The 22,740-nt window shown below is 40.2% G+C and overlaps 1 protein-coding gene across 1 annotated transcript in view; it reads left to right on the top strand.

Moving 5' to 3' along the window:
• The first annotated feature begins 2,053 nt into the window (after positions 1–2,053).
• LOC149225660 (RING/U-box superfamily protein) overlaps positions 2,054–22,740 on the top strand; it is a 130,196-nt gene continuing 109,509 nt past the window's right edge. Inside the window, exon 1 of the mRNA XM_089377242.1 lies at positions 2,054–2,254. The gene's annotated coding sequence lies outside the window, so the exon portion shown is untranslated. The remainder of the gene's footprint in view (positions 2,255–22,740) is intronic.

Here is a 22,740-nt window from a genome sequence, read left to right as displayed (position 1 = left end):
TATATATATATACATATATATAAAATAGCATCAACACTAATTTGAGTGGTTAAGTTATTTGAGATTCATATAAGAGGTCTCATGAATAATTTTTTGAGTTGGTCATAATTTTAATATTGTACCTTAATGTTCCTCGTAGTTGGACATTGTAATTAGTGTTGATAGAATTACGCTAACTTTCAGTTGTGAAATGTTGGGAAGCCGATTCCTTTGTAAAGTTTATCTTCGAAAACATAAGTTTTTATAGTCTTTTATTTTCCTTTATTAATTGTTGTTGTTATTATTATTGCTAATTTACTATTTTTTGTTTGTACATATATCTTTTGTCTGTTGGGTTGTTCGTGACTCATGTGATTGACCTTTTGGCTAAGAAATTGCATCCTAGGGGTAAATAAGTTGTCAAAGCTACTTGACGATCACACCTAGTCTTGGCCACATTAACCCTTGACATGGCTATATTTTTTATACCCATGAGGTTTCAAACTGACAACCTTCCCATGAGAAGTGCCCCATCAAAACACCCCGTTGTCGATTGTTCTCCATATATATATTAATTTTATTTAAATAAACCAATTATTTGATTGTTTATATATTTTCCAAATAAAGCGAATTCATTAACAAGTATCGTAAATGTGCAACCACATTACCCTGGAGGATGGAGCTAGCACAAGCATCTAGACCATTTGTATCTCTATGGTCAATGGTCATGGTTCAAAGAAGACCCTTCATTGACATCACATAATGCTGACAAAATCTAAGTAATACCTTAATAATCTTGTATATTGTTTAGAAGCGAGCATGCTTCAACACACCTAGATTAATAAAGAACTCTAACTTTTAATGGTTAAGTATCTCAAGAAGACTAGCACCCATTCTACATAAGTTATTCTTTGATCAAAGATAGTTTTAAATGGTTGGTCTCATGTATATGCATGTCTGTGTATGTGTGGGAAAACTTATCATAACTTAATTGTCAATCAAAAATGAGGGCAACCATCCTGGCTGTTCTTTGTGAATGCACGTTAACTCATCACTATTATTAAAGGCAAATCACACCACTTGAAATGATTGCTGTTGCTTTGAAAGGGTAGACTTTTACTCCTACCATATGCCTTCCGGTCTTGGGTTGTTAACTTGTTTTTTCATGTTCAAGGATACAAACTCTTAGCCAATCAAAAATAGTTTTAAGTAGTCTAAGACCAAAATGTAATTTTACCCAAAATAATATTTACAAATAAGCCAATGTCCCATGCTAATGATTGTTAAAACATTAAAAAATGGTTGTATACTTTTTTTACCTCTTATTCCTTTTCTCTTTTTTTGTTTTGTTTTTGTTTTTGTTTTCCAATTATGTGGAACCTAGGTTAGGGTTAGCCATAATGTTGAATGGAAGAACGATCTGCCTATTGGTGGGATGTTGTCACTTAGGATTGGTGCAAGACCCACTCAAAACTAGACGCCCCTTGGGATAGTTTATTTCCCCAACAATGGGCTTCCACCTTTAGTGCCTCCTCATGGGATTTGAACTTAAGACTTGATGGAGACTAAACCCCATACAAACCAACTAGTTTACACTTCATGGGCAGGGTCATATGCTTACTAATAACATTTAACCTTAATCTCAGACATAAAACTAGATGTTAAATTGACTTTATTTATTTGTTATAACTAGTGTACTTGACAATTGAGGTGGTCTCATACTCGTGTGATACAGGGTTGATTTTGTCCACTACCACTATAACTACTAGGTGAAAATTTTGTCCACTATAACTATTAGGTACACCATACGTGCCCCTCACATGAATATGGATCGATTGAAAAATGAAACCAAAGACCTCATAATATTTTACATAACACATTTACATGCTTTACTATATCTACCACATATTTAACCAATACATTATGAGAATTAAATCTTATCCAATAATGCGATTTTGGATTTCCACCATTGAACATAACCCCTCAAAACTACCTACATTGTAATTTAACTTCCTAGAAGGCAAAAAAATAAAAGAATGAAAATCATATATATTTATATATTTAATTAATAGCGAGTTTATTTTTCTCTCACAGTTCGAATTAATTTTCAGAGTTTGTTTGGTTGGGCAGCACTATTATTATCCTCTCTGTTATCGGTCGACTTGCTGCTATTTTTCTCTTAATCATTTCTCCCCTCCGATTGAAAGAATTCGACCGAGGTTAGGGGTTCGATTTGCCTTGCGCTGAATCAGAAAATCGACTGAAGAATTAAAAGGTACCATTAATGGCCGATTTATTTTTGGTTTCATATTTGGTTTAATTACTTATTTATTAAGGAGTTCTTGTGAAGGTTTGTTTCATGGATCCTACGTATTATGGTCGTTAAATGTCTGATCTCTGTAGAAAAATAAGTACATGCTGCTCTTTAACAAAACTTTCAGTGTTTTCATGGTATGATTTGATCGGGGGTTCTTGGTTTAACGCTAATGTGTGGGATTTGTTGGTGCATGCTTTGGTAGAGTTCGATTTCTGTGGTGTCATTCAAACCCTTGTGTGAAGCCACCCTCGAAACGATTGAGCATACACCCAAAATTCATTAAAACTTATTTATGGACTTGAAACCCCCTTCTGGGGCTGCAAACACATCGTTTGCTTTTCTATTTTTGGGGTTTGATATGCCCTTCATTTTTTGTCAAGTGGTTAGCCGAGTTTTAATCAAGAGGCTGGTATCCCTCCATTAAGTATTTTGGTTGGTAAATGGTCTTTTGATAACGGAGTGGGCTTTTCGTTGAGCTAAAATGCTATGGCGGAGGGTTATGTATTTGATGAAATTCACCTAGGAAATCCACCTGTCTGTTGAGATTTGACTCATCCATGGGCTGTCGACATCTCTGGGACATCTATCCGGTCTTAGATATAGTAGTTAACTATGTCGGTCGCAGTAAATCAAAAACATGTATTTGGAGGGTTTTGAACCAGGGTTTGAGCATTGTAAGTGCTTTGATTTAACCACTTGACCAACATACTTGACGTGATACTGGATTCATTGTGTTTTTTTTCTTTTTGGGGTATAAATAAAATCTATATTAAAACACGATTGATATACAAGAGATTTATGCCATACATTCTGCTGAGCTCTATTTGATCTGGGGTTTGTTATTCGACAATTTACTCATCCCCAGACTGTGTAAATCAGATTCAGGGGAATGATATTTACCTATCAATCCCTAGACTAGATCTGCTACAAAGTGTTACTTATACGTGCTACAGATAATCAAGCCATAAGGCAAAAAAAATATTTAGTATAGCCTGGTCGATTTGCAAAGCCAGGGAGAGGCAACTTTCGTTATGTTTCTCAATCAAAGGGTCATACTGTGTGAACATTCTTAGCAGGCCAAAAAGCAGACTGCTTTGAAATTGCTGATGTCTCTGGAAACCCCCATTCTAACTGACCATGAGATTTGACAAAAGATATTGGATTATTTTTCTTTTCCGGATGAACTATCTTCTGCCTAATTTGCTTTGCCCAAAGGGGCAATCAGGTGGGGACACTGACTGTGACATCTTCTCGAGCTTTTGCTAAGTCAAACACATCATTGATCCCCTTGAATGGTGGAGTCATTTGTGGTAGCACAAGCTGAAAGCCCTTTTGATCCCAGCAGTGATCACTCAATGAATTCTTCGAATTTGTGGGTTTCTGATTCTGTTGGTAATCTGTTTGAGAAGCATTTGCAATTGGACAAGAAGCAACTAAGTGCTTGTTCTCAAAACAAAAATTGTAAAGAAAAGCATTATGTTGAACTTTTGTAATTTAAGACATGTCCAATTATAGTTCTGGCACATTTTTTTGAGGAAGACTTGCAGCTTATGTAGGTGGATCCATGGAGGGTCATTGTTAAATCACTAAATAACAGTCCAATCAGACAATATTCTCATGAGTATCATGCCAACTCATGACTCAACGTGTATGGTAGAAGCAAATCAGATTTCTTAGTAATGAGATACTGAAATCAACATAAATGCATATGCAAGCAATGATAGAGACTATCTTATTGCCTGTCCCAAAATCCAAGGTAATAAACAAACTTAGAGCATTGACAATGGCCTTGAGAAATTTATGGTTCTAGTGTCCAAGATTACCCAATTTGGGAGCAAGGATAACAATTCTATATGTGAGTTGAAGCTTGGTTTCTACAACTTCATAAAGAGGCCAACTTTACTCATAAACCAAGGGCAATTGCTCACAACTAACACTCTATCCACTGTAGAAATAAATTCTAGGGTAAAAATTCCTTTGGCACTTGGGTTGATCACCACCATGTCCTCCAAGAAAGATCTTACAATTTGGAGATAAAAGCATAGATATTTTGAACTTTTGACCCAATGTTACTTGGGAGCGGGAGCGAAAGCGGGGAGCGGGAACGGGAGCGACATTTTCAGAGGCTCCTGGTTTGGGAGCGAATCCCGGAGCGATTTAATAAAAAATAAATAAATATATATATATATATATATATATATATATATATATATATATAAATTTTTTAATTTTTGATACATATATGTCAACAAAAACATGTAGAATGATGAATTAGATATAAAAAACATAAATTGATCATTGAACCATATCACATCAATCATCTAGAAGTTATAATCTTCATTAACCATGTCCACAAGTTAGTAAAATACATATTACAACTGCAACATGTTGAGTCTCGTGAATCATGATTCATCAAATTCAATCTTAAAGTTTCAACTTCAAGCTTTCAAAATTGAAAATTCAATATATAACATTTATCATCATTGATCACCAAAGTTGTACTTGTAAGCTAAGTTTAACCATTACAAGAAATAATATCTTAGATATTTCTAAGTCCTAACTTCTAACTGTTAACATGAAATGAAATGTTATAAAATGAAACATGAATAATGAAATGAAATGAAACAACTTTAGTCTTTCATGAAGCATCATATTCATAATTCACAATCATTACCAATGAGTTATAATTGCCAACTTCAAACTTCAAATTTTCATTGTCACAGTCATATATTGTTTACAAAAAATATCATTATGATATGAAAGAGTCAAGAGTCAAGAGTCAAGGACTCAAGACTCAACAATTATGAAAACTAATAGAAACTAGAAAAGACAAGTAAACTGTAAATCTACATGTGGCCCTTGCCACGAGAGTCTCCAGGAGTATAAGCAGGTCGTGGTGGTCTTCTAGGAGTCTCCCGCACAGACTGACGACCAGAACTAGAAGGCACATGCCCTCCACGTGAGGGTGTAGATAGAGGTGGCGACAACAAAGGAACAAGACTCGGACCTCGAGCACTGCTACTGGATGGTGGAGGTGGAGGTGGCATGGCTGTTGCAGCTGCAGCTGCTTCATCTTCATCCCTTATAAGTTCCTCTTCCAGTTCTTCAAGATGCACTATACCATCCTCCAAATTGTCATCCTCTGGGTGATTGTCCCAAATTTTATATGTGGGATCCTCATAAGCCCGATCACAGTAATGACTCAACAACCTCAAGTTGTAGTGCACATAAACCAAGCTTTCTGCTCGGTTTTCATTGAGTCTGTTTCTTTTCACATTGTGTATGAAGCTGTAGGTGCTCCAACACCTCTCTGCAGAAGAAGTATTCACAACCTGTGATAGAACTTTTTTTGCCAATTTTGGCAAAAGTCCATGGCTGCCATATGTTTCCCACCATGTGAGAGCATCAAATCTGTTTCTGTCTTCCATTGCATGGAAGGTACCAAATAAACCAGTGCCACTGAAGTATTTGCCTATTTCAAGGCGCACAGCTGCACATTCCTCCTTGTCAGGTATCAACTTTTCTAATGCTTGCAAATATCCACTAGTTACCTTTGCATCTAAATGGGGTTTGGTCCTAATCCCACCCCTTGGTGCAGGTTGGCCCAACCAAGATGTAGAGTAGTATTTTGGCGTAAGGATATACGCCAAGCAATGTAGTGGAAGATTAAGTCTATTCCACCGTTCACACACACAATCATGAATCAGTTTGTACAAGTCGGGATCTCTGTTATGAACAATATCTTTTATTTGCCCCAACATGGTATCCATCTGCTCATACACCTCGCCAATCACTGGTTTGTCTGTATCTGCAAACTGAATCATGTGATAAATGGGCTTGGTGAAATCCAATACTTGCCTCACACTTGTCCAAAACTGACCATCAAGAGCGGCCTCCTCCACCAGTTCAAACCCTTGCCTGTCAGTTGCATTTGTAGCCCTTTCCTTTAATCCCTGCCAATGTGGAATTGATACCATGCTAGCCAATGACTCTCTTACCTTCAAAAGGCGCCCGAAGGTGAGGCAATAGCTACCAAATCTGGTCTTTGCAATCTTCAACAACTCCAATCTCGAGTGACTACGGAAAAGGCCATGGGTATTGCTATGATTTGTAATAAATTTTATCATTTGTTTGCCTTTCTTGTACAAATCACCAATCCATTTGTATTGTGCATTTTTGTTCTTGACAACATCATGCATCAGAAGGTTCAATGTGTGAACCAAACATCCAGACCAAAATATGTTGGGGTATTTATCCTCAATAATTGCTCCCGCTGCCTTACAATTAGGAGCATTATCAGTGATGACTTGGATGACATTGTATGGCCCAATACGGTCAATTGTTTCAAGTAATGCTTCTACAATGTTGATGGCGGTCCTGAACTTGTCTGAGTAATCATGTGCAGTTAGAAATATGGCACCACTACCAGACACAACAAGAACACTTATCAATGGCTTGCCTTTTACATTTTTCCATCCATCAGATACAATGGACACCCCATGGTCAGTCCAAGAACTTGTCATTCTATTCAAAGAATGTGATTCTTTTGCTTTTTCATGATTAAGTCCAACGGTTCTTGCCTTGTCATACCCAAGGCTCTTGTATCCTTTAGGGTCATCATTTATGGCAGAAACCATTTCGTGCCAATAAGGTGAGAGAAGAACATTGAATGGTATCCCACATGCATAGAGAGACCTGTAAACCTTTGAATCCACATCATTCCTACACCCCTCATCAAGGAAATCTGATATGGTTCTACGCCTTAAAGCTGATGACCCTGTGCCTCCATATCCACTGCCTTGGGAGGATGCTGAAGGAGTTCTTTGTGCTTGTGATTGTGAGGTTGGTTCAAAGAAACCCCTTGATTTTTTTGATTTGTATTGGGCTTCTTCCTCTTCCCTTATGTATTTGGCTCTATCCGCTGCTGACACCACTGGACAAGTTTTGATTCCTATTTGTTTGTCTCCATCCCATGGCCTTTTCCTGCAGAGGTGTTTTCTGGCACGGGTGTATGAACCTGTGTAACCATTGTTGCAATGGGGGCAATGAAATTTAGTGGTTCCACCCCCTCTCCCTGCTTCAGGCCTGTTAACGTATTTCCACAATGGGGTTTGGTTTTGTTTAGTTTTTTGAGAGTCATGTTCACCCTCCTCCAGCTCCTCCTCACCGGGGTTTTCATCAAATCCACTTTCTCCAGCTTCTTCATCCCCCTCTTCATTTTGGCCCCTCCGTTTCCTACTCTCCAACACCGTAATAACCATAAAAGGGACCAAGAAGAGGAAAATGCCAAGAAATTTAGCCAGGTCCATGATGTTTGATATTTGTAGGCTTTTAAATCTGCAAATTAATTAATTTATTGAGATTAATTAATTTAATTTAATTTATGATTTTTTACTAAATATAGTTAATAAACTAAATTAAACTAACTAAATTACTACCTAACTAAATTAAACTAACTAAACTAACTAAATTACTAAGTTACTTACCTCTTTGCACGCTTGCTCCTTGCTCCTCGCTTCTCCTCGCTCCTTTGCTCTTGCTCTCATTCAAGTGATAATGAAATATTTTTGGCCCCATTGTGTTTTTAAAACATAATTTTTTTTTTTTTTTTTTTGGGTGTCCGCAATTTTGATATATATATTTTCTTTATCGTGTTTTGTTTTGTTGGTTTAAGTTTTTTATTCTTTTTGGTTGTTTTTTTAATCCGCTGGATCGCTCCCATCGTCGGCCGAATCGCTCCCGGAGCGAAAATTTAAAGCTCGGGAGCGATCGCTCCCTGATCGCTCCCGAGCTGTATTCTTCGCTCTGGGAGCGACGCTCCCGATTTTGGCAGGGAGCGGAACTTTTTTTATCAGGAGCGCACTCTCGACCCGCTCCCGCCTGGAGTGCGGATTGGGAGCGGGAGCGGGGGGGGGGGGAGCGCTCCCCCGCAACTCTGTTTTGACCAAAAGCCATCGAATCTATGATTCATCCTGTGCTACAAGAAATTATCTTCTTCTTCCTTGACTAATGAGGATTTGAGCCTATGAAAAATATTTATATTATAAAAATAATTTCATTGATGGCTTGCTGGTGTGTTAGAGTGCATGTATCTAGGGTTTCCTAGGGCCACCGCTTTGTACCAACTCATTTGCAAAGCGTCCCAATCTTGCTATTGTTGTTTTGTCCTTGCTCGATTGCAGAGTTGCTATCATGCATTGTCTCGATTGGAGCTGTAGTGTGTCCCAACCTAAGATTAAGAGGAGGTTGCAGTTTGCAAATTGCTTTTGGAGTTTTTTTCTTGCAATTTGGGGTTTCTTTTCTATGCAATTGTGATTCCAAAGCCTTGCCTTTGCTCATGTGTTTTGCATTTGAAGAGCCCCTTGCTTTGTTCAATGGAGTGTCTACCAATCTTGACGCTGGAGGTCATGCCTCTTCTGGACTTGAGTTTTGGATCTAGCCATTGCCATTGGTGGTGGTGCTTCCTTCAAGCAAGCTGTGCTTCAATAGTCTTTTGTGCTTCCCTCCTTTGTTATGGTTTGTGAAGCTCCATCTATTTCCATTCCTATTGGCTCGGATGTTGATGAGGAAGTAGAGTTCCTTAAACATGGCCGCTTGATTTTCGGTTTTTTTTTAGGTTTTGGCCTCGGCTTGCAGATCTTCAATCTTGGATAGCAAAATATTGGCTTCCTGTGATCAAGCAAGAAGTCTTCGTCCACCCGTGTGCTAAGGAGTTTTTTGTTGTCGAGTTCGACAGTGCTGAAGATAGGGATATGATTTATAACTATGGTCCACGATTTCGGGGCAATGTTGGTTTGTGTTTGAAACCTTAGTATCCCTCCCTTGATCCAATGACTGATGCCCTGACTTCTACTCCTGTTTGGGTGCAACTTCTAAATATGTCGTTGCATCCATGGGGTTTTCCCTCTCTTTAGGCTATTGGATTTGATTTAGGAAAGTTCTAGTTTACCTCTTAAGAAACTCAAAGGAGAAGCATTACTACTTATGCCAAAATATGTGTGGAAATGGACCTCAGTCTTGGTTTTTCGGTTGAAAGTAACTTGATTGGGAAATATTTTTTCGGGACTCAAAAATTAGATTATGAGCATGTTTCATCGTGATGTAGGGCTTGTTTAAATAGATATTGTACCACTGCTCATTGTCCTTCTGGTTTAAAGAATGGTAAAAAGAAACAGCGAAAATCTACTCGGTGGGTTGGATTCATAGAGAATCATCAAATAGTCGTTCCAAACAAATCTTCTTCAACTCCCCCTTCACCTCAAGTGACTCTAGTTTCCGGAGAAAAGCAACAAGATTAGGTTCCCCAAAGTTCGCCAAAAGAAGATCTCGATCCACCGAACTCGGGACATGAATCACATGGTAACTCTGGCCCTCGGAAATAAAAAACTTGGGCATATAAGGTTGATGTAGTCAACTCTCAAGAACTAGAAGAATTCTCAGCACAAGATGCTCCATATCAAATCAATTTAACAAGCACTCCTCTTAATTCAATAGAATTTTAGAAAAAAGTAGGAAAAAAGAAGAAGAAAGATCCAGTAGCATCTTAACTAGTGGTGACAAGAAGTCACACTAAAAAATCAGTATAATCATGTTATGCTTTTTATTATGCTTGTTGTAACTCCCAGAGATAGCCTTGGATTGCTTACAAGACTAGTGCCTGGGCACATCTAGATTTGTGTGTCTAAAATGATTTGCGGGAAACTGGAGACATCACTTATGCTCTATCTCTCTCTCTCTCTCTCTCTCTCTATATATATATATATATATGGGAATTGGGCTGGTTCATTCATCCAAAGATATGAGTTATGTATTTCAGGTATTTCTTCTCGTACACAGCTCACAGAAATATAACATAAAAGAGTGGAGGCCGAGTAGTTTGAGGACTTACAGTTCAATAAGATTTATAGAGCAAATGAAAGAGGATAAGGAGAAAGGATAACTCATCATATAGAGCTCACGACATCAAGAATTCTATATTTGACACATAGAGCTTGAAGCAAGTAAGAAATCCTATACTTATTTGAGTTACAAGAAGATATAATGGACTGAAGGGAAAATGGGTGCTATGATTCATGTAGCACAGTTTAAAGAGGTGGTTTCAACAATCCTCACAGGCACATGCATCAACCAATCAATACACGTGAATCTGTAAGGAAGTAAGAAACATTTCTAGCATCTATAATTGCATGAATTCAGAAGAAACATGAACATAATGGGTTTTAACAGAGAGAAAAACATATTGTAATACTCAAAGGGGGAATCACCACCATTTCTTCATATTCTGAATGATCTGTATCTTAAAATTATACAATCTGAAACATGTCTTTTTCTTGTAGATTTGTGAACCTGAATGAAGTCTTGCTTCCTCCTATTTATTCTAGAGAGGGGTGCATGGACATTCATTACAACAAAATATATTAGGCCGAGTCTCAGCTGTTAGGTTGACTAGCTATCTCCACCAGGATGGCTCTTTGGCCCAAAAATATTACGGAATTAATGACCACATTGAAGGAAGGCATGTTACAGGACAAAAATAAGTAAACAACCAGACAAAAAAGTAAATGAAAAGTCTCTGTGCCCATCCTGTGATTGCCTCTGCCTCAGGTTGTAATTTGCTCACGGTATGGCCTCCTGTGCTGCTCAACTGACCCCGTCGCTTCTGCCTTTACTGCTCGAATGCCTTGTTCTGTGGAGTATGGAGTGGGTCGACTGTAAGTGCCTGTTTCGACGGTCCTTCGCTGTGTAGAGGAGTGAGGCTCCATGACGAGCCATTAAATCTTACTGAGCCCCCCATACTGTCTTCAACACTCTGCGTCATACTTACTTTAATGCCACAGCTGCTGACCCATCCACCTTAAGAGCCATGTACTATGTTATCGGGATTGCGAGGCGACAAGACTTTTACTCTTGAAAGCGCTATAGAACGACGGCTCTGATGCTCTTTGGCCCCTTTTTGTTTAGCCCCTTTTTGCTTTTCTTATCATATGGCCGGGGGTTGCGACCAAGTGCTAAGTCCTTGGGTGCTAAGACCTTCAGGCTCCTGTCTGAGGCCTTTTTCCTTTGTTATATGCAATCCCGCACTTCGGCGCTTTTGGAGGGTTGCCACTGTTATTTCCCCATGAACCCTGCGATTGCCAATTTGTGGGTTCGGGCCCACCAGAAGTATTGCAATCGCAGTGTCGAGAGGGGTACCTTTTACCTTCTTTCTCAGCACTAGCAGCTTGTCCGGACACGAGAGCTTTATAGGCCAGATCACATCATATATCGTGTTTGGGAGGATCCCCGCTTATCGCAATCGCAAGCCTAGAAGTGTTAATTTTAGGTATGTTCTATGTTTAGAGCAATTTATTTCAATTTTCACAGTTAGCTCCATATCTTTTCCAAATTAGCAATCACATCAGCATTAAAGTAAACTGCAGATAGAACATAAACATAAATCGCAGAAGACAAGCCAAGACAAGAGGACACAAGATGTGGTGCTAGCCAGGGACAAACCCCAATGTGGGGAAACCCTGGATCAATTCTTCTTATATGTTCTTCAATAGTTCAACAGAGGGATACAGAGATAGCATGTTTACAACATAAGTCAACACTTTGACTTATCTAGATAAGAGCATAGATCATCTCTAAGAAGATGATACACGAGATTAGTTGAAGACATGCTGCTTCAACTGATTCTCCAAGGTGACTCCTTCACCTATCGTTGTGCTGCATTTCATCATCATGCTGCACTGCACCGCGTTGCACCATGTTGCACCCATCATCACTATGTTGCATCTCATCACGCTTCATTAATCATGATTGTACCCATCGTTGTACTGCATTATGTGCCATTGCTGCACCCTGTTGCCATACTGACCTATGTGCTGGCTGCACCTTGCTTGCTTGTTGCCCCTTGCTTGCTTGTTGTCCTTAGCATGCTTGTTGTCCTTAGCATGCTTGTTGTTGCATACTAGCTGTCCCTTGCATGCTCGCTGTACCAATACATGCTTGTTGCGCTAAGTATCATGCTGTTGTCCCAATATTAGTTTGTTGCATACTTGCTGTAACATTGCATGCTTGGTGTACTTGCTACTAAGTGCCATATAGCTGTCCCAATGTTAGTTAGTTGTCCCTTGCATGCTGCTCTCCTTTGGAGACAGATGCTCCGGCTGTTCCTAGTAGTCCTGTCCGTTCCGACCGTTCCTTGCAGTTTCGGCTGTTCCTGGCAGTTTCGGCTGTTCCGACAGTTTCGGTAGTTCTCGACAGTTCCCGGTAGTTCCTGCTATTCCGACTATTCTCGGCAGTTCCGTCAGTTTTGGCTGTTCCCGGCAGTTCTGACAGTTCCCGACAGTTTTGACTGTTCCGGCAGGTCCCTACAGTTTCGACAGTTTCGGTAGTGCCCGACAGTTCCGGCTGTTCCCGACAGTTTCTGCAGTTCCCGACAGTTCCGACTGTTCTCTATTGTTTCGGCTGTTCCGGCAGTTCCTGGCAGTTCCCGACAGTCTCGGCTGTTCTCGGCAGTTCCGGTAGTTCCCGGCAGTTCCTGCAGTTCCTGGCAGTTTTGGCAGTGCCCGGCTGTTCTTGGTTGTTCCCGGCAATTCCGGTTGTTCCAACAGTTCCCGACAGTTCCGGCTTTTGCCCTCTAGCTTAGGGTAGCGTTATCCCTTAGGATCTCTCCTCCTCTATTTATACTTAAAACATTGAGCACAAGTGGGGTTTATTTGGTTGCTGGCCGACCTTGACGAATTGTCCCATAACACAAATAAATTCATATCTCCATGAATACTTATTGGAATCTGATGGTCTTTAGATCAATCCTACACCTCTCGATGAGAGAGATCCAAGAAAAATATCAGCTTCCATTAATAAGATGACCCACATGGAGTTTGGCTCTAGTTGCTAATTTTAACATTCCCTCTCAACTAGGGAGAACTGCATCCACTGATCCATATGTCCGACTGTACTATCTCTGCCATCAGTGCCATGCACTGCTCTGCTTTGCTGAACCATGATGAAGAAGAAGAATTGATCGAGAATGTCTCATACCATTCTCTACTGACCCGAAGTCAATGTCATCTGAAGGGATTGTGTCACATCACTCTTACTGACCGAAAGTCAGTTTTATTGATCCCAGATCAATATCACAAGAGAGTGTCTCAAACCACTCATACTGATCCCAGATCAATGTCATTGATCCCAGATCAATGTCACAAGAGAGTGTCTCAAACTACTCATACTGATCCCAGATTAGTTTCATTGATCCGAGATCAATGGAGGTCATCCTAGCATAGGGAGTATGGTAGATACAACGATGCATCCATCGATAGTACTACTATGGTCCCTAACCCCATTTCCCTACTCATTGATCAGATGAGAGGTAGTTCCCATGAGTCTCAGACTGCATGGGTAGGATGCCTCGACAGGAGAACTAATCATCCTGTCCACAGAGAACGAATCATCCTACCCCACAGTGGCCACGGGAGAACTAATCATCCCGGCCCACAGGAGAACTAATCATCCTGTTTCACAGTTGCCACGGGAGAACTAATCATCCCAGCCCACAGGAGAACTAATCATCCTATTCCACAGTGGCCACCAGAGAACTAGTCATCCCAGCCCATAGGAGAACTAATCATCCTGTTCCACAGTCGCCATGGGGTATCACAGGGGAAGGTTGAACCTGTCATCCCGTACATAGTGCACCATCAGGGGAGGGTGAGTTGCCCTGTGGTCGTATGTTGCTCCAGTAAGTACCCTAAGCCCCCCAGAGCTCCCACAGCTCAATGCAAAATGCAGGACCCTTATAAGGTCTCTCAACAACTCCAAGTCGTTCGGGAAAGTCACAGATTTGACCTTTCCTCGGGGCTTTGACAAAATGACTGCGACCTGTACATCAATCTCAATGTGATGGAGCCTCCTTGCTGATCGACTTACCATATCCCAGATAAGGCAATATCTGATGTCTATCTGCTGGAGCAATCATCGAATACGGGATTCCTCAATAATCGAATCCCCCCTCTTGTTGTCACAGAGAATCACAGTGGTATTCGTCATGTGTACAAACAACTCACTTAAGAGCTTCTGCAACCATGTAGCTTCACACAAGATCATACTCGTAGCTATGTATTTGGTCTCCGCGGTGCTTATAGCAACCGACTTCTGCTTCCTGCTCAGCCATGATATCAAAGCAGAATCCAAAGAGAACCAACACTGAGAAGTGCTCTAGTGATCCTCCACAGTGCCTGCCCAGTCCGCATTCGAATAATCATGCAGTTTCATAATTCCGGTAGTGTATCTCAATCCATGAGATATTGTGCCCCGAAGATATCTCAAAAGATTCTTGGCACCAATCCAGTGAGGCTTAACCAAATATGAGCTCACCATGCTAACTGCAAAACATATGTCTGGACAGAAGTTCACCAAGAACATCAATGCGAATGAGTTTATGAAACTCCGAGGCATTTCCCAAATCTTGTTCGACATCATTACCATATAACTTTTGGAAGTTAAGATCCTCGAGGTAGTCACAGGCTTGTAGTTTATCATTCCACATCTGGAATCCAACTCCCTCTTACTTCTGCAAATGAGAGGGTCTGCACCTGTCAGAAATAGGTCGTCCTCATAAGGTGCCAATATGAGAGTTCTATCATCCACAACCTTCGGGTAATGGTTTGGATCGGTTTCACTCCTAGTGAATCTTAGCTTCATCAGATAGCTATCAATCCTCTCATACTATGCCCAAGGTGTTTTGCTTCAAGCCATAGAGGGCTTTCTTCCACCTGTATACATGAGATTCCCTATCATGAATCTTAAACTCCTCAGATTGTTCCAAACCTATGGACCTGCTATGAGGGGAATGGTCCCCTTATAAGATTTTCCTTTGGTACAGCCCAGACATGTACCTTCATCCTCTTCTTGAATTCAGACATCCCTATCACCATCTGACTCACATCGGGTAGGGCCCCATAGGTAGACCTCCGGTGTTATAGATGCGATATGTCAATTGACATGATCCCCAATGGACCATCCTGCAACTTGATACAAATTGCCAACCTTGAACCCATGAGAAAAAGCATCTTTGAAAATTCTATTTTTTAACATGTACTTGTCCATCGATGAATGCCACCCTGAAACCTTTGACTTCCATTTCCGAGATGGACACCAGGTTCTTCTTGCGATCAGGTACATAATAAGAGATTCTGTAAATGAATCGAGTTACCCTCATTCAATTGAGGGGTAACATACCCTACACCCTTTTTGGGATAGGTGGCATCAGCTCCAAGTATAATCCCACGATTGTTTCCATCTCTACCAAATTAGAGAGTGCACCCTTCTATCCGATGAAGTGCCTTGAAGCACTACAATCAATAAGCCAGATTCCCAAAGAATCTGAAGGAGAGGGCCAATACAAGATAACGCTTCTTTATCTTATCAAAAACAACATTTGATTCTTCATACCTGGGGTTCCTTGCTTTCTTTGAAGAGTTGGCTATTTCCTTGATGACCTACATTACCCGTCATTCCTTTGATCATTGAAGATGTCCCTGGAATGATTGTTATCATCATCAAGTGACGTGTCCCTGCCATTCGGACACTCCTTCGCATAATGGCCGAACTAGTTATTTGCCTTTCCTTCCACCCTGAGATCCGATCTTCCAGTGAAGTTATCTTTAGGTAGGCCATATTCCGCTGCGCCATTCTGATAATATTCTTTGCTTCGACTTCTCCCTGGTGAATTTGAAGAGGGATGAGGAATCCATTGATCCTTTTTTCCTTCCCCAACTGTCTTTAATGATTGCTCTTTCACTCTTGCTTGGGCATTGCCTTCACCTTAGCTCTGATACCATGTTAATTCTAGGTATGTTCTATGCTTAGAGCAATTTATTTCAATTTTCATAGTTAGCTCCATATCTTTTCCAAATTAGCAATCACATCAGCATTAAATTAAACTGCAGATAGAACATAAACATAAATCGCAGAAGACAAGCCAATACAAGAGGACACAAGATGTGGCGCTAGCCAGGGACAAACCCCAATGTGGGGAAACCCTTGATCAATTCTTCTTATATGTTCTTCAATAGTTTAGCACAGAGAGAGAGATAGTACGTTTACAATAGAAGTCAACATTTTGACTTATCTAGATAAGAGCATAGATCATCTCTAAGAAGATGATACACGAGATCAGTTGAAGACATGTTGCTTCAACTGATTCTCCAAGGTGACTCCTTCACCTATCGTTGTGCAATTTTCCACCAAGGTTCCGGAGCGAGGGGGCGCGGGAGCGGCCTATGCAAAAGCTCCCCACCATTTTTTAGGAAACGTGGGGGAGCGTCAGGGTCTTAAAAACTTATAAATATAAAATATAATTTATTAATTGAGTCCACTATGACAATTTGGTTTGAATTGAAAAGCTGCAAAGCATGATCATTGATGTGAATATCATTATCTAAATTTCTAATATCATATAAAATAATAAATTTAAAATTCTAATTATAAACAAAAACAATTTCAAAAACAGTTTCATTTTTTTTTTTTACAAAAACAGTTTCAATTTTTTTTTAAAACATAGTGAACACTCAAAACATAATGATAAAAAAAGAAATTTAAAAAAATGAAAAAAAAAACAGCAGCCTAAATCAGGAAAATTCAATAGCAGATATCAGGTTCCTACAATACAGGATTACATTTGGATAAGGGACATGGGAGTCTAAAGTCATGGTTCTTTCTTCATTCACAAGGAAGTATTACCTCCAACGTTCATGAAAATTGAAATCCCTTCCAACGTTCATATGAGAAATCCTTTGCTCCTACTTAGAATATAAATTGAGATGTGATGTATCTTGATGAAAATATAAAAAGATGTGAAGATATTAACGGATTATCATTTGAACTGTTTGATCACCCTACAGGAGCAAAATGAAGGAATCTTTTAAGGGTTAGGGCTTCATTCTTGTTGTTTGGTTGATTACAGGTCTACTAGAATAGCATTTGAACCCCAAGCTTTCGGCCTTGAACTCTGAAGTTAGAGCTCAATTTTTGTTAGCTCGAATTCCAGAAATAAGAAGTGAATTTCTCTGTTCTCTACTGAAGCACCAAATCAGGGCTTAAGTTTCGTATTACAGGTGGATCACTCTAATTTTCGGTGGCATTAAGGCTACATACTTTTGCACTTCAGACTAGCTAATGATTGCAAACATATTCATCCCCTTTGAAGCATAGCAACTCAATACACGTTGAGGTTGATTATAGAAAAGGTCTCGGTGTCATGTGGATGGGATTGAGCAAGTGAATACAATGCATTACCTCTTTGCAGCCTGTTTGCATCTGATGGTCTCGATCATCTAAAACTTCTGAGTATAACGATTAAAATAAGAAGCTCGATCCTTGATCAAATCAAGTGAACGCAGAGATGTAAATGCAGTTACGCAAATGCTCATGAACTGTTACTTACCTGTTAGGCTGTAGTAGTCTGGTCCTCGCACGATGCTTGACGGGAGGTGCTGCTCGCACGATGCTCGACGGGAGGTGCTGCTCACACGATGCTCGACTGGAGGGAGGGAGGAGTTCTGGAATCTGAACAGTGAAATCGAAGGCTGTGAGTGGAGCGCTCAGTGAAGGCTGTGAGTGTGTTGTTCTGTGTTCACGCTGCGGTTTTTATAACATGAAACAGCTAAATTCCAAAACCCTACGCTTAGTTTAACTATTAATTAAAGATTAGTTTTAGTGTTAAGTTAATTAAAATCGTTTTTTTGCATAAACATGTGCCACGTCCCCCCTCATCCCCCTTTTCGGAAACGCCCCCTCAGGAAAGGGAAACGACTCCCTGGCACGTCCCCTTGAGTTTCCTCATTTTTGGGAGCGTGGGGAAACGTCCCCTAATCGTCCCTAAGTCCCCGGAGCGCGGGGGAGCGAGGAAACTAGACCCCTAGGGGTGGGGGCGAGTCCCCGTGGAACACTGTCGTTGTGTTGCATTTCGTCATCATGCTGCACCTCACTGCGTTGCACCATGCTGCACCCATCATCACTATGCTGCATCTCATCACGCTTCATTAATCATGATTGTACCCATCATTGTATTGCATTATGTGCCATTGCTGCACCATGTTGCCATACTGACCTATGTGCTGGCTGCACCTTGCTTGCTTGTTATCCCTAGCATGCTTGTTGTCCTTAGCATGCTTGTTGTCTTTACTCTTTAGCATGCTTGCTGTTGCATGCTAGCTGTACCGGTACATGCTTGCTGCACTAAGTATCATGCTGTTGTCCCAATATTAGTTTGTTGTCCCTTGCATGCTTGCTGTAACATTGCATGCTTGGTGTACTTGTTGCTAAGTACCATACAACTGTCCCAATGTTAGTTAGTTGTCCCTTGCATGTTGCTCTCCTTCGAAGACCGATGCTCTGGTTGTTCTGGCAGTTCCCAGCAGTTCCGACAGCTCCGGCTGTTCCCGGCAGTGGTTGGCAGGTCTCGGCTGTTTCCGGCAGTTTCGACTGTTCCTGGTAGTTCCGACTGTTCCTGGCAGTTCCGATAGTTCTCGACAGTTCCGACAATTTCGGTTGTTCCCGACAGTTCCGACAGTCCCGGTAGTTCCCGGCAGTTCTGGTAGTTCCTGGCAGTTCCGACAGTTTCAGCTGTTCCTAGCAGTTCTGACAGTTTCCGACTATTCTAGTTGTTCCTAGCAGTTCCGGTAGTTCTCGACAGTTCCAGCAGTTCCGACTATTCCCGACAATTTTGGCAGTTCCCGGCAGTTTCGACTTTTGCCCTCTAGATTAGGGCAACATTATCCCTTAGGATCTCTCCTCCTACTAAGACCCAAAGACAAGTAGAGAGGAAGAGATCCCAAGTGTGTTAAAATGACTAGAAGACCACCTCTATTTATACTAAAACGTTGAGCACAAGTGGGGTTTATTTGGTTGCTGGCCGACCTTGACGAATTGCCCCATAACACAAATAAATTCATATCTCCATGAATACTTATCGGAATCGGATGATCTTTAGATCAATCCTACACCTCTCGATGAGAGGGATCCAAGAAAAATATCAGCTTCCATTAATAAGGATGACCCACATGGAGTTCGGCCCTAGTTGCCAATTTTAACAGGAAGGAACTCTGGTGTAAGAGCGCTTTAACTTGTGCGACCACTGATCGCCATTTGCGGGGGATGACGTCATCATTTCCATGTGTCACCTTGTGATTGGTGACATGTGTCACCCGAAAATGCCCCCATAGGACCCTAAAAACGCCAAATCTGCATGCCATGTGTCACCTGTACTGCCACATCATCGATGACATCAACTGCCTTGTTAGCTATAAGGGCCAATTATATCCCGCCATGTGGCCCTCTGGAGGAGAGAGAAAATGGCCTGCTCGACCTTAGTCTTTTCGTGAATTCCTTTGTTAAATAGAATCGGTCCCTTCCCGATGATCTAACGCTATATCACAAATAGGGTTTTGTCCCTAGGGTTTTCTTTGTTCAAACTTTTGCTTCAAAATCCAAAATCTTCAAAATATTCTATACATGAGATGGAGCTCACTGATGTTTCGATCACTAAATATCTAAACTTGATCACAAAACTTAGTCTTCATGTGCAAGTAAAGGGGCAATATTTACCATATCGGTTATGTCTTTGTCCATAAGAGAGAGAGGACAAGATCTCTTATACAATAGAGTCCTTCATAATACATCAAATGTCAACAATATCTTTCAATGGAGCATAATATTATTAGCTTGCCTGTCATGTTATTTCCTAAATGTGATTTCTTCATAACCTAGAAGATCTAGCATTCTATGTAATGTGATTAACATATTCTTTTATGATTACAGATCTTAGTCATTGGTTCCAAGAGATCTTTGAATTGGACTTATACTCTAGATTTTTGCTAGCCTAGATCTTGAGATATAAGAACAGAAGATTATACGTACCTCTTAAATTACAGAGTGTGAGGAGTAATATTTCAACTGTACCTATCCTCCTTTTCTACCTTAGAGTATGGTGCCAAATCACAATTTCTTTGAGCGACTTCAAAGAGGTATTAGGTAGGGTTCTTGGAATGTCTTTTGTCTTCATATGATCTTTGATCCATAGCCTTGATCATCTTTGGATGCTACTTAGATGGCAAAGGGATTTGCAAATTCTTTTATCGTAGTTGCCCTCATATTCTTGAACTATTCTTGGGCTTGGGCTTGTCATTAGAGAGATACTCAGATTTGTCTTCTTTTCACAACAAACTCGCAACATTATAGGCTTTACTGGGATCACTTCACTCAAACTTCTAATCTAGTTTTATTGGTGTTATTTGGGAAGGAGGCTTGGATATAAGAGTTTTAACTCAGGTACCATAGAGATACAATAGAGATACCACAACTTCAACTTGGATGCCACAACAAAGAGGCTTGATTGGGCTTAGACTTCTGATCATACTTTAGAAAAATAAGGCTCCATAGCTCGGACTAGTACTAAGTTTTCAGACCCCTTCCATAGATCTTAGATATATGCTATAGGTCACGGATTAAGCTTAGAATAATGCTTAGGACTTTTGGACCAGACTTGGATCACATCGTAGAAATAATTTGACTTCAAACTGCTCGTCAAGTGTAATAGAACTGCTGTTGTTCTTGTTGCATGTTGGTGATAATGAACATCACTGTGATGATACCCTTTCTTTGGAGACTCCTGCGACTTGAATTGTTTACACTTATGCAAAGTGGTAGTCACGATTTTGGTTGTCTTTGGATTTTATCATGACTTAGTGGCATGCTTAAAAAATCACTTGAAAATGCTTAACAAGATTTCCTTCAATATAACACCTTTAGAAAAGATGATCTTGATTCCTCCTTGTTCAACCCTTGTAAACAAATGATGATCTCCTGCTTGTAGTTAAGGTTCCTTTAAATTATATATCTTTGCATCATAACTAAGGAAGCTCCAAACTTTTATTCTCCTAGGATATTTCGATATGCTATTGAGTGGCTTAGATCTTCGATAATGAATTAGATCTCAGACAACGACTTTTCTCCAACTTCAAAACTTCTTGTATATTGAAATGATCTAACTTTAAGACTGCCTTCTAACCTATGCTCTGATACCATGTTGAGAAACCAGGTGTAATAGAGGCAAGCACTTAATTTCTCTTTCTTGATAAGTACTTGTGAAAATTATTGTTTTTATTTTTGGTCCTTTACTTATTCTTCACCAAGTAATTTTACTTTTGTTCAACCTTTCAAAAATAGAGTTCACAATGAAACAAGAGACACCAAAATTTGAGGTCAATGACCAGGGCAAAACCCACAAAGGGGAAAGCCCAACAATGCTTTCCTTATAGAATAATTGTCAACAAGAGTGATATCCAAGTCATAAACAAATTGACTAGTAGACCAATTACCCAAGTGCCAAGTCAACCCGCCACCAGTAGCCCAAACTCTTCCACAACCTTGTCCACATGATATTCAACAAGTCTGATCACAAGATGCCACATCCTTGTTCTTAAATGCCATGTCTCACAAAGATAGAGTGCCTCAGAAATTCACATAACCACAAAAGAAATAGTGCCTTAGGTAGCTCACTTTCCATTGAATTATAGTCCTTAGATGGCTCGCATTCCATAAAAGTGTAGTGCCTCAGGTAGCTTGCATTCCATAGAAATATAGTTCTTAGATAGCTCCCATTCCATAGAAGTATCGTGCCTCAGAGAGCTTCGAATTCCCTTCCATAGATGAGATCCAAATTGGTTGCGAAATGGAGTATTGATGCCAATATATAGTGTTCTCCTCATCTGAAAAAGGTGCCTCTAAAGGCAGAGTCGATTTGTCTTCTGGAGGGTTGACTTAGTGAACTTGGGGACACAAAATATATTTTAAAAATTCATATTTTTCTTTGAGATGTCCAAATGGGACATGACAAAAACATTTTTTTTTCTTTTGACTCAAATAAATTCTTGTTGACTCTTTACAAAATCATACATAATGAAGACCAAACCTAGTTAAATTTCAACAGGTACTGCAATCCATATCCTACTTTGCCTTGCAAATATCTGAGCACGTGCTTCGCTGCTCAGTTCCACCATGAATTGGCTCAAGGTGTCAAAAACAAAGCTGATGTCTAGTTGAGTGTTGACTAAATACATCAACGAGCCAATCATCTACATGTGCTGCCTAGAGTTTGTCAACTTGAAAATTGAAGAATCAATCTTCTTTTGGTTGGTCACCATCAAAGTGGCCATCAGTCTGTTGTCCTCCATCTTTGAATCTCTTTAGGATCTCTAGACTGTACTTCCCTTGTCTAAGGAAGATCTCGTTTGGTTGCTACCAAACCTCAAGTCCCAGAAGGTAACGCATTGGCGCGATATGCTTCATCTCAAATTCTGACGCTACATTTGACTTGCAACCTGCAATTAGTCTCTTTGCATCTGTCATAATGAGATGGTCCACATACAACACCAAAATGAGGGGCTCTGATCCAA

This window comes from Pinus tabuliformis, chromosome J, assembly GCF_031772625.1.
Source record: "Pinus tabuliformis cultivar Carrire ecotype Pingquan chromosome J, CPIR1, whole genome shotgun sequence".
In the NCBI taxonomy this organism is placed as follows: domain Eukaryota; kingdom Viridiplantae; phylum Streptophyta; class Pinopsida; order Pinales; family Pinaceae; genus Pinus; species Pinus tabuliformis.
This window is presented reverse-complemented; position numbering and strand designations above follow the sequence as displayed.